The sequence below is a fragment of the Zea mays genome, chromosome 5, assembly GCF_902167145.1.
Source record: "Zea mays cultivar B73 chromosome 5, Zm-B73-REFERENCE-NAM-5.0, whole genome shotgun sequence".
NCBI classification, from domain to species: Eukaryota; Viridiplantae; Streptophyta; class Magnoliopsida; order Poales; family Poaceae; genus Zea; species Zea mays.
The window spans coordinates 211,347,401-211,357,679 of NC_050100.1; positions in this window are offsets into that span (position 1 = coordinate 211,347,401).

The window sequence follows — 10,279 nt, forward strand, 5'->3', positions numbered from 1 at the left end:
GATGGCAATGGGTAAAAACTCGCTGGGTATTACTTGCCCAAACCCATACCCGCAAAGAAAAAATACGCCCGCTAAAAAACCCATACCCATGACGGGTATAAAACTTTGCCCCAACCCATACCCATGCGGGTTTCGGGTACCCAACGGGTTTCCCATACCCACTGACATCAACATAAAAAATAATTCATCATGTAAATAACAATCAATACATTAATAAGCTAGCATAAAAGGAACAAGTGATAACTAATTTTAGCCTAAAATTTGTTACATGAAGTTTATTTCAATTAAAACATATTCAATTAATAATATTATGAGACATATTTATAAGGAATGTTGATTTTAAGACGGGTTTTAAAAACCCATGGGTTTGTGGGTATGGGTAGTGGAAGAACAAACCCATGCCCACGTACCCGTTGGGTGTAATACTCAAAATTGTGTACAAGAAATATATAGTGTTTTCCTTATTTGATGTGCCTCATTTGCATCATAAAAAGAGCATACACAAAATTTAGAGTTTAATTCAAACAAATGATAAAAAAAGAATGCATCATGTTGGAGTTTATATGTCTGTGCATTAAATAAAATAATAATGTTAATGGTAATAAGATAGTAATTACTAGAAGTTGAATTAAGCCCTAAATTAAACCTAGAGTTTTTGAAAATGGGAAGAAAAGAGAAGAAAAGGAGAGTATATAATACAAAGAGAAACTATATTTTCAGAGTTGATGCTACTTAATTTTACAATATGATTAAGAATAAATTTATCACAGGTTCGAATTCAAATTCGAATTCAAATTGAACTTGGAAATATAGAAAAGAGAATAGAGGATAAAAAAAAGAAAAGAAAAGAATAAAATGAACCAATCCAACATGGGCCGGCTGCCACACTTCTCGGCCCAATCCGAGTTCTCCCCGTGCGGCCCAGGATTCTTAACACCGCGCGCGCCGCGGGCGCTGGCACCGGGTGGGGTCCGCAGGTCAGCCTCCATGCTCTCCTTGCGCGCCTCTCGTTCGCTGCGGGTGGGTCCCAGGGGGCAGACTCGTTCTACGCTGGCTCTCTCTCTCTCTCTCTCCGCTTATATGTGCCACTGGAAGTTGGGCCGGGTTGTCAGTCGTCTCCCCGCAACGATTCCACCGCGTATGGTGGAGGCATGCCGGGATCCGCGGCCGACTTCGGTTCACCTGGCCGCTGACCTACCCATAAAATTGGAATCGCGAGCACCTCTTAACCCCTCCGCTGGGCGCCGTCACGACATTTCTTCGCTTGGATTTCGATCGGAGCCGAAGAGGGTGCGGCGGTGGACTGCTAGCGAGGTGCGCCGCTGGGGATTCTGGGCTTCTGCTTCGACCGAACCCTCGAGGTAAGCTCTGAGCCTTCACAGAGACCGATAGGAAGTAGTCAACGTTCCACCGCGTGGGAAGCACGACTCGTACCTCCGGGATTTCTCGCCGGAGATCTCCGACCGCCATAAAACCGCGCTTCGCCGTGGATGGGAGTCCTGGTTGCATCACTACCGATAATAGGCTCACCTTAAAACTCGCGATCGATCGTACTTCCTGTAGAACTATTTGCATGGGAATCGAGTGCACGGGTGTGCTGGGGAGTGGTCTCCGGCGAACTTCGCCGCGCGCGGGCCGGTGGGTGCCGCCAGAGGTGATCGGGGGATTGGTGATGGCTCAGGGACCGTCAATCCGGTCTTCAACGGTTGGGATTGGTTGCCTTGTGTCGCGTTGACCGGGCGAATGGTGGTCCTAGATGAGTGATCCTACGGTGGAAGACAACTTCAGGATTCATTAAACGCTTACCGTTAGATTGAGATCGGATGGGCATAGCTTCGTACCGGTTCGCGATGTAGAAAGATCTAATCGGCGCCGTTCGTTTCTAATCGGACGGCCGAGACTCGCCCGTACCCCTTCGCCGTGGCAATCTTTGTAAAGAAACCCCCTGTTTTCGCAGAATAAACCCGCTGTCCATTGCACTATGCTATGTGTCTAGGGAATCTTCTGCGCTAGCCACTGGATTTTCTGATAATTGATGCCCAGTCCAGAACCTGTTAAAATGAATAAATTAATTAGTAAAAGTATTTTTAATGCAAAAACAATTGCTAGAACTTGGAAAATTCATATCTAATTCATTTTAGCTCCAAATTGAACCATTCCAATTTCTAAAATTTTGTAATAATATTCTCTATCATTTAGTGTCTCTGTTTTGACATGAAAGCAGTAAGAAAAGTAATTTGTCATTTAATCCTATTTCAATCACATTAAACCTTAGGAACTTCATAACTTGAAATCTATAACTCCAAATTTAATGATTCCAGTTCCTGTGATTCTATTTTAATATCTAGTTTATTACTGTGTATTGTATTTACATGTTTGGTGCAATGTTAATTTTTGCTATACTATGTATGTATTGTGTTGATGCGAGTAGACGAGCAAGCCACTGTGGAATCTGAGGTTCAACAAGTAGAGATAGCTGAGCCGGAGCTCATTGAAGGCAAGTTGTGCCCTTGATCACTTACTTTCCCAGCCATGTTCTTATTAATTTTAATGATCTGCATAGGATAATTTTGATGGGAGCCTTTATGTTACCCCAGTTTTGATTACCTCTATACCTTGTTCACCCCTGAAATATTTTTGGGTAGTACTTGCTATTGCTTTATGTGGATTGGGTATGGAGATACACTATTCATGATTATTCTGTTATTAACTTGTTATTATTATTGTTCATGTTAAGATCATTAAATTAATGGGAACATGGAGCGACCACCCGGGAAAACAGTGCTACCACAAGGGTATAATGGGACGCCCTTGGCTGACTAATTAGGAAAGCTAGTGGAAGACTACCTTACCTGAAAGGGGCAAGGGCAGTAGGGGAGAGGTCAGTGCGGGGAGGTCCCTGGTTGATTTTGCTGCGATGGCTGTCAGCCAGGAACCCTGTACTGGATCTTCCTATAAACTGTAGCGGGTTTTCGGAAGCTAGTGGAACTTTGTAAAGGCCTCGTAGTGGATCCCTAGCCATTCACCTCGGTAGTGTCTAAGGGCCTTGCAAACCCAGGCGACATGGGATACACGACTTGTGGGTAAAGATGCGCAACCTCTGCAGAGTGTAAAACTAGTATACTAGCCGTGCTCACGGTCATGAGCGGCTCGGACCCTCACATGATTAATTATGGAACTTAAATTCAATTTGACATTTGCATCGCATTTGGGATTATTTTACTATTATTGTTCTTTATTATTATTAAGGTTTGGTATTTACTTACACTTAGTAATTGCTAATAAAATTTTGACCAACTTATAAAAGCAATGCTCAGCCTCAACCTCTATTTCATTGATCAGCCTTACACTACATGAACTCCCACCTTTGGTGAGTTCATGCCACATTATTCCCCACGACTTGTTGAGCTATGAACGTATGTGAGCTCACTCTTGCTGTCTCACACCCCCCCCCCCACAGGAGAAGAACAGGTGGTCGAAGAGGAGCCGCCTAACACTGAGGAGTTCGATCTGATCTAGGTGGCGTTTCTCAGTCGACATTGGCGCCGACGATCCTTAGTTCGTTTTATATTTATCTTTATTTTGTAATAAGACTTCCGCTATGTAATAAATACTCTGATGATTTATGACATTTATCTCTATACACTCTGTTATTATATATGTTGTCTTCTTGGCGCATGTATGAGATGCACCCGGCTTTGTCCTTTAAAACCGGGTGTTACAGAAGTGGTATCAGAGGAAATGTTGACTGTAGGACGAAACCTAGATAGAAATGGACAAAACCCTTATCTACTTATCTTACTCTGATTCATTCCATACTTACCTTATCTTGATCCTATCTCACCTTCTACTGTTCTACTCTGATCATTCTTACCTTTACTACTCTGAGACAAGATGGATTTCACACCTTGGAATCCCTACCCCTATGATATTTTAAGAGATAGGAGGCCTAAGACCAAATCAAAACTATTTTCTATATTTAAGAATGTTGGTTGATTGTTCTGATGATCAATGCCTGATTTGCTTCTTTGATTGATTGAAATAGTATAGATGGGCATCTTAGCATGTACCACCATAAGATAATGAATTAGCTTTAGTAGGTGACACACTTAGCTAATAAATCCCCCAAAGTAACATGCTTCGTAATCACTGCCTTGTCTACAATCCTTTCTTTCTTACCCTGTATTTCTAACTCAGATGAACTACCCCTATAGTGTTAGAAGAGAGCACTATAGACGTGATCCTTGGTATGTCATGGTTAAGAAAGACAAAGGCAGTATATACACTGTGCTAAAGGAACCATAGAACTCACCAGTTCCAAAGGAGAAAGATTTGAAGTTGGAATTGCAGTAACTACCGCCACCAAACTAGCGGCATTCTTAGTCGATGGGAAGTTTGTTGGTGACAACATCCGTGTGGTTAAGGATTTTTCGGATGTCTTTCCAGAGGAGTTACCAGGGATGCCACCAGATACGGAAGTTGAGTTTGTCATAGATCTCTTACCTAGAACTGCTCCTATTTCTAAATGGACATATATGATGTCTGTAGAAGAGTTAAAAGAACTCAAGAAGCACTTAACGAAGTTACAAGAGGCTGGATAAATTCGTTCGGATTCTTCACCTTGGGGAGCGCCGGTTCTGTTTGTACAGAAGAAGGATGGATCACAAAGAATGTGCGTGGATTATAGATCCCTTAATGATGTTACTGTGAAGAACAAGTATCTGTTACCCCGCATTGAAGATTTATTTGATCAAATGAGAGGTGCAAAGGTATTCTCGAAGATTGATCTCCGATCGGGATACCATCAAATGAAGATTAGGCCATCGGATATTCCCAAGACGATTTTATCCACCCGATATGGTTTATATGAGTTCACCATTATGTCATTTGGACTAACCAATACACCAGCCTATTTTATGGATCTAAAGAATAAAGTGTTCGTGGTCTGGACAGGTTCGTCGTGGTCTTCATCGACGATATTTTTATTTATTCCAAGAGTGATAGTGATCATGAGGAACATCTGAGATTGTCGCTACAGAAGTGACGAATCAACTCTACGCCAAGTACAGTAAATGCAAGTTCTGGATTGACGAGGTGTCATTCCTTGGACATATCATTTCTAATGGAGGAATACCAGTGGATCCTGCTAAAATCAAGGAGATAGTGGTGTGGAGCATACCCACTACGGTTACGGAGGACCGAAGTTTCTTGGGACTTGCAGGATATTATTGGAGATTTATTGAAGGATTTTCTAAGATTGCTAAGCTTATGACCTCGCTTTTGGTGAAGGAAAGAGAATTCAAGTGGGACGAAAAGTGCCAAGACAGCTTTGATCAATTGAAGAAGAGATTGATGTCACCACCAATGTTGATTATGCCAGATCTGCAGAAGGGATTTGACATTTATTGTGATGCATGTGGCCAAGGATTGGGATGCGTGCTTATGCAAGAAGGTCATGTGATCGCCTATGCATCTCGTCAGTTGCGCAAACATGAGTTGAACTACCCCACTCATGACTTGGAATTGGCTGCCGTTGTGCATGCACTGAAGATTTGGAGACACTACATTGTGGGAACTAAGCGTCAAGTATACACGGATCATAAGAGTTTGAAGTATATATTCACTCAGAAGGATCTCAACCTTAGGCAACGTCGTTGGTTGGAGCTTATTAAGGACTATGATTTGGAAATTCACTATCACCCGGGCAAGGCAAATTTGGTTGCAGATGCCTTGAGTCGAAAGGAGCATGTTCATTCAGCTGTTGTTGCCCAGCTACCCGATGAGATTGTTGAGAATTTCAGGAGACTTAACCTGGGGATTGTTGCTCACACTGAAGGAGTTACTATTGATGTGGAATCTACCTTGGAACAAGAAATCCACAAAGGACAAATTGGTGATGCTAAAATACAAGAGATTAAGGATCTGATTACTGAAGGACGAGGTCCGGAATTCATGGAAGATGAGCAAGGCATCATATGGTTCAAGGACATGATATGTGTTCCTGATATTGAAGGCCTTCGTGAGACTGTTTTAAAGGAGCCCCATGAATTGGATTATTCTATTCATCCTGGTAGTACCAAGATGTATCAGGATTTGAAGCGGAAGTATTGGTGGTATGGATTGAAGAGAGTTGTGGCTGCACATGTGGCTATGTGCGATGTGTGTCAAAGAGTTAAGGCTGAACACCAGAGGCCAGCTGGACTATTGCACCCCCTGAAGATACTCGAGTGGAAATGGGAAGAGATCGGTATGGATTTCATCACTGGATTGCCTCGCACCCAGAAAGGATATGATGCTATATGGGTGATTGTGGATAGATTGACTAAAGTGGCTCACTTTATTCCTGTCAAGACTACTTATAAAGGTTCTCAGTTAGCAGAGTTATATATGGCTCGGATTGTGTGTTTACATGGAGTACCAAAGAAGATCGTGTCTGATCGAGGTTCACAGTTTACCTCAAGATTTTGGAGAAGCTTTCACGAGAACATGTGTACAAAGTTGAATTTTAGTACAGCTTATCATCCTCAGGCTGATGGACAGACTGAAAGGACTAATCAAGTATTGGAGGATATGTTGAGAGCTTGTGCCCTTCAACATGGTAGTAGTTGGGACAAGAGTCTACCTTATGCTGAGTTCTCATATAATAATAGTTACCAGGCCAGTCTGAAGATGTTACCGTTTGAGACTCTATACGGCAGGAAATGCAGGACTCCTCTATTTTTGGACCCGACTAGAGGAAGACAGTTCTTTGGACCTGAACTTATTCAAGAGGCAGAAAAAAAAACAAGTTCGTATAATTCGAGAGAATTTGAGGGTATCTCAGACCAGGCAAAAGAGCTACGCTGATAATAGAAGAAGACCACTGGAGTTGAGGAAGGTGGTCATGTGTACCTCAAGGTTTCACCACTTCGTGGAAATAGTAGATTCAAAGTTAAGGGCAAATTGTCCCCTCGCTTTATTGGACCATTCAGAGTTTTTAGGCGAGTTGGAGAGATGGCCTATCGACTCGAGCTACCTGATAAACTATCTGATGTGCATAATGTATTCCATGTGTCTCAACTAAAGAAGTGTCTCCGTGTCCCTGAGGAACAGTTACCAATGGATGAGCTCAGCGTTCAGGGTGATTTGACTTACACGGAGTATCCTATCAAGATTTTGGATACTTTGACTCGTGTCACGAGGAATAAGGTTATAAAGATGTGCAAAGTTCAATGGAGTCACCACGGTGAAGATGAAGCAACCTGGGAAAGAGAAGAAGAGCTTCGCATAGATTTTCCCCACCTTTTCCCTAGATCTTCTTAAATCTCGAGGACGAGATTATTTTTAAGGGGGGTAGGATTTGTAATACTCAAAATTGTGTACAAGAAATATATAGTGTTTTCCTTATTTGATGTGCCTCATTTGCATCATAAAAAGAGCATACACAAAATTTAGAGTTTAATTCAAACAAATGATAAAAAAAGAATGCATCATGTTGGAGTTTATATGTCTGTGCATTAAATAAAATAATAATGTTAATGGTAATAAGATAGTAATTACTAGAAGTTGAATTAAGCCCTAAATTAAACCTAGAGTTTTTGAAAATGGGAAGAAAAGAGAAGAAAAGGAGAGTATATAATACAAAGAGAAACTATATTTTCAGAGTTGATGCTACTTAATTTTACAATATGATTAAGAATAAATTTATCACAGGTTCGAATTCAAATTCGAATTCAAATTGAACTTGGAAATATAGAAAAGAGAATAGAGGATAAAAAAAAGAAAAGAAAAGAATAAAATGAACCAATCCAACATGGGCCGGCTGCCACACTTCTCGGCCCAATCCGAGTTCTCCCCGTGCGGCCCAGGATTCTTAACACCGCGCGCGCCGCGGGCGCTGGCACCGGGTGGGGTCCGCAGGTCAGCCTCCATGCTCTCCTTGCGCGCCTCTCGTTCGCTGCGGGTGGGTCCCAGGGGGCAGACTCGTTCTACGCTGGCGCTCTCTCTCTCTCTCTCCGCTTATATGTGCCACTGGAAGTTGGGCCGGGTTGTCAGTCGTCTCCCCGCAACGATTCCACCGCGTATGGTGGAGGCATGCCGGGATCCGCGGCCGACTTCGGTTCACCTGGCCGCTGACCTACCCATAAAATTGGAATCGCGAGCACCTCTTAACCCCTCCGCTGGGCGCCGTCACGACATTTCTTCGCTTGGATTTCGATCGGAGCCGAAGAGGGTGCGGCGGTGGACTGCTAGCGAGGTGCGCCGCTGGGGATTCTGGGCTTCTGCTTCGACCGAACCCTCGAGGTAAGCTCTGAGCCTTCACAGAGACCGATAGGAAGTAGTCAACGTTCCACCGCGTGGGAAGCACGACTCGTACCTCCGGGATTTCTCGCCGGAGATCTCCGACCGCCATAAAACCGCGCTTCGCCGTGGATGGGAGTCCTGGTTGCATCACTACCGATAATAGGCTCACCTTAAAACTCGCGATCGATCGTACTTCCTGTAGAACTATTTGCATGGGAATCGAGTGCACGGGTGTGCTGGGGAGTGGTCTCCGGCGAACTTCGCCGCGCGCGGGCCGGTGGGTGCCGCCAGAGGTGATCGGGGGATTGGTGATGGCTCAGGGACCGTCAATCCGGTCTTCAACGGTTGGGATTGGTTGCCTTGTGTCGCGTTGACCGGGCGAATGGTGGTCCTAGATGAGTGATCCTACGGTGGAAGACAACTTCAGGATTCATTAAACGCTTACCGTTAGATTGAGATCGGATGGGCATAGCTTCGTACCGGTTCGCGATGTAGAAAGATCTAATCGGCGCCGTTCGTTTCTAATCGGACGGCCGAGACTCGCCCGTACCCCTTCGCCGTGGCAATCTTTGTAAAGAAACCCCCTGTTTTCGCAGAATAAACCCGCTGTCCATTGCACTATGCTATGTGTCTAGGGAATCTTCTGCGCTAGCCACTGGATTTTCTGATAATTGATGCCCAGTCCAGAACCTGTTAAAATGAATAAATTAATTAGTAAAAGTATTTTTAATGCAAAAACAATTGCTAGAACTTGGAAAATTCATATCTAATTCATTTTAGCTCCAAATTGAACCATTCCAATTTCTAAAATTTTGTAATAATATTCTCTATCATTTAGTGTCTCTGTTTTGACATGAAAGCAGTAAGAAAAGTAATTTGTCATTTAATCCTATTTCAATCACATTAAACCTTAGGAACTTCATAACTTGAAATCTATAACTCCAAATTTAATGATTCCAGTTCCTGTGATTCTATTTTAATATCTAGTTTATTACTGTGTATTGTATTTACATGTTTGGTGCAATGTTAATTTTTGCTATACTATGTATGTATTGTGTTGATGCGAGTAGACGAGCAAGCCACTGTGGAATCTGAGGTTCAACAAGTAGAGATAGCTGAGCCGGAGCTCATTGAAGGCAAGTTGTGCCCTTGATCACTTACTTTCCCAGCCATGTTCTTATTAATTTTAATGATCTGCATAGGATAATTTTGATGGGAGCCTTTATGTTACCCCAGTTTTGATTACCTCTATACCTTGTTCACCCCTGAAATATTTTTGGGTAGTACTTGCTATTGCTTTATGTGGATTGGGTATGGAGATACACTATTCATGATTATTCTGTTATTAACTTGTTATTATTATTGTTCATGTTAAGATCATTAAATTAATGGGAACATGGAGCGACCATCCGGGAAAACAGTGCTACCACAAGGGTATAATGGGACGCCCTTGGCTGACTAATTAGGAAAGCTAGTGGAAGACTACCTTACCTGAAAGGGGCAAGGGCAGTAGGGGAGAGGTCAGTGCGGGGAGGTCCCTGGTTGATTTTGCTGCGATGGCTGTCAGCCAGGAACCCTGTACTGGATCTTCCTATAAACTGTAGCGGGTTTTCGGAAGCTAGTGGAACTTTGTAAAGGCCTCGTAGTGGATCCCTAGCCATTCACCTCGGTAGTGTCTAAGGGCCTTGCAAACCCAGGCGACATGGGATACACGACTTGTGGGTAAAGATGCGCAACCTCTGCAGAGTGTAAAACTAGTATACTAGCCGTGCTCACGGTCATGAGCGGCTCGGACCCTCACATGATTAATTATGGAACTTAAATTCAATTTGACATTTGCATCGCATTTGGGATTATTTTACTATTATTGTTCTTTATTATTATTAAGGTTTGGTATTTACTTACACTTAGTAATTGCTAATAAAATTTTGACCAACTTATAAAAGCAATGCTCAGCCTCAACCTCTATTTCATTGATCAGCCTTACACTACATGA